This window comes from Aedes aegypti, chromosome 2, assembly GCF_002204515.2.
Source record: "Aedes aegypti strain LVP_AGWG chromosome 2, AaegL5.0 Primary Assembly, whole genome shotgun sequence".
Taxonomy (NCBI): Eukaryota; Metazoa; Arthropoda; class Insecta; order Diptera; family Culicidae; genus Aedes; species Aedes aegypti.
In genome coordinates, this window is record NC_035108.1 from 321,628,062 (window position 1) to 321,631,246 (window position 3,185).

The 3,185-nt window shown below is 40.9% G+C and overlaps 1 long non-coding RNA gene across 1 annotated transcript; it reads right to left on the bottom strand.

The window, feature by feature from the left end:
* Positions 1-422: 422 nt before the first annotated feature.
* Positions 423-1,782, bottom strand: LOC110676747. The gene is made up of 4 exons (XR_002500683.1): positions 1,441-1,782; positions 1,313-1,380; positions 1,185-1,251; positions 423-1,087 (listed from the first exon to the last, which is right to left on the bottom strand). It is a non-coding gene; the product is annotated as an uncharacterized LOC110676747 (long non-coding RNA).
* Positions 1,783-3,185: the final 1,403 nt, after the last annotated feature.

Consider the following 3,185-nt stretch of genomic DNA (forward strand, 5'->3'; position numbering starts at 1 on the left):
TAGGGGGAGGGGTGAAAGATTTGATCGCTTGATCGATTTTTTGTTGGGCGCCAATTTGTAGCCTCTCGGCTGCTCAGTAGGGAATAATGGGTATGAATTTTGTCGAGCACTGGGTCGTTTACTCAATTAGCATCGTTTCAACCCCTGCTTCACCAGTCACTTACCTTCAGTGGGAGCTTAACTGAAGCACACTGACAGCTGAATAGATAATAATATACTCAAAGGACCAAAGCGGAAATGAATCGAAGGGAAGGTCAACTTTTATAGCAGACTTAAGAGAATGAGGCTTGGGAACCCCTTTTGGGTACGAAAAGCGAGGAAAGAGAGGTGTATATAAAAGTTTATAGGGAGTGCGGTGGCTAAATAATCCTACTCGCCAATTTAGCTTACATTACTAGATTTATTCACCCAATCCGGGCATATTGGTATGGTGGAGAGACGGTTACATGGTACTTGCGCTTTTGGTGGGTTGTTGGCGAGGCTTGATGGTGATGAACGGTGGCTAACTTGGCTGGATGTCGGCGAATTGGGCGGGTTGTTGGCGAGAAAACGGGCGAAAGAGGGTCGGTATTCGGTCCTCGACCGAGGGCGTTAAGCTATTTCCCTGAGATGGCTGCTGAACGGACTATGACCCACCAGCATGGCCTTCATCGACTGGATTCCGTGATTGCTGAATGGACTAGGGCCCACCAGCTGGGCTTCTTTCGAATCTGTTTCTTGCCGGTGTGGAAATGTAGGGTTGTTGGACGGATTGTGGCAATGTAGGGTTGCTGGACGGACTGTGGCCCACCAGCTGGGCTTCTTTCGTTCGGGTTCCTTGTCGGGATTGGTCTTAATCCGACTGACCGAACGTTGAAAGCGGTAAGGAAGCCGTAAAGATGTTGCAATGGCCGAAATTTCAAAATGGCGTCGATGCTATTGTTGGAACGGACGCTCCAAGATGGCGGGCGGAACTAAGCTGGTTATCGGCACACCAACCAACTTTCCTACACTCCAAACTGGTCCTTTGGCTTCACTGCGGATAAAAGAAGTTCCTCCGGGATAAACCACGCGAGGAAACGCAAAAAGAAAAGGCCCGATTTCGGACCTAACCCATATGGATTAGTACCAATACGTCTCTCACAATTTACCACCATTTTACACAATTTTACAATCAATTACAATTTTTACAATAGATGCTTTACCTTTTCTTTGTTATAAGTTGGTAATTGTTATAGATGTTCGTTTTCGTGTTTAACTGCTTGTTCACAACTGTTTTAACATATTTTTAATTAGGAACTAACAAATTAATCGTATTTTAATTATTACTAACCGTACTAACACTTTTATACCACTAATTTGAACTACTAACATTCGATACTAATCGTAATTTAGGGCAAACTAGAAAAAAAGCACAAACTATTATATACACCACATGGTTACTATAATTTGTAACCTTACTTTTTTAGCTAGGACACTTTACGGCGCGCACTACTATTTTCTTCAAAAGTCAAACGGCAAAGAAGGACGAATCCCCTTGATTCGTCTTATATTACCACCACTCGATCCAATAAGAACGATGACGAAGTGCCGAAGTTTGACACTTCGTCGGATTGTCAACCATTCTGCGCAGGGTAGCAATTGGGCCGACACAACTCGTAACGGTTGTCGGACTTACTCAAACCACTGTCAGAAAATACCAGTTAGAAAGATTGTTACATATGCTAATTGAGGAAATGACGTTGTCGGATCTTTTTAAGCATGGACAGCTAGGTTTACCGTGCCAGTAAGGCTGTCCATATGTTTTTGGGGAGAGTTGGAATTGGATATAGGGGCTTACTGGCAGGTTCGGACAGACGTGGGGAAATTGTGGCAGCGCCAACAAGCTGCAAATTGGGACCTACGGTTACAAGCATTAATTGCATGGTTGCTTGTTGCGATCTGGTTAGCTAAGGATCATGGGAGTAGCCAGAGAAGAGCAGAAGGCTAGACGAGTTTTAGCGCATATTTTCTTGAAAGCGAATTTTATATTTTACCCTTTTCTAGCGCCAACAATTATAATATCTCATGCAAAACAAAATAAACATCGTTTAGATAATTTTTACCATTCTTATACATCACAGCAAGCGCGTAAAACGCAATAGCACCATTATTTGACCGCAAATTGCACCAGCGCGATAAGAAATGTTTTACGAAATCGCACATAACTTTTAATCAAAAAACATACATTTCTTTTTCATACTTTGTGTAGAACTAACTCAGCTTTCCAATGATATAAAAAGTTATAAAATCGGTGGAGGCGAACACCATAAAAATTCAGTTTTCCGATAAAATCCAATATGGCCGCCAAACATTTTTTATTTTTTGCAAATAACGCTCCTATGTTTTCTCTTTTCAAAACCATGCTATTGTGAAGGGGTTGTTGAAGAAATTCTTGGGTTATGGCAGTTTGAGTGAGCCAAGAATTGTCAAAAATCGAGGGCTCCTCAAAACTATTTTAATTATAACTATCGAGGGGTCAATCAATTGGACCAACCGAATGAAGTTTCTTAACTTACTCCACAAAAACTTACAAAAAGCAAAACTATGAACATTTTGAAAGACCTAGTGAAAATAGTGCGCCGGTGTCAGCGAGAATTAATTTATGTTTTAATGTTCAACCACTTGGAGAACCGACGATCAAATATTTATAATTGTTGAATTTTTGTATCCATACCCGAGGAAGAAAGAATAACTTGCAATAACTTATGCATATTTTGGTATCATACCACAATTAGGTATTGTTCAGTTATCAATAACTCATTTTGGTATTATAATGGTATTTGAAAACAAAGTTTAAAACAATTAAAAATACTTCATTTCGGTATTCGATAGTTATTGAGGACTGCTGGAGTTATTGAACTTACTTACTTGATACTTGATGGGCTACAATCCGCTACGTTGGATAATGGATAATTCTTCTCCACTGGACTCGGTCCTGAGCCAATCGCTTCCAGTCGCCTTGAACGTAAGTCCTCTTCAACTGCAAGAAGCCAACGTGGGTTTGATAATATCCACTTCTTTATATACTTGGTACAACTCATGATTCATGCGACGCCGCCAAATGACATTTTTTTGTTTACCGCCGAGTTTTGTTTACAGCACTTTACGCGCAAAAACTTCAAACGCTTTCTGGTTGACCAATTTTAACGTTCAGGATCCATGGC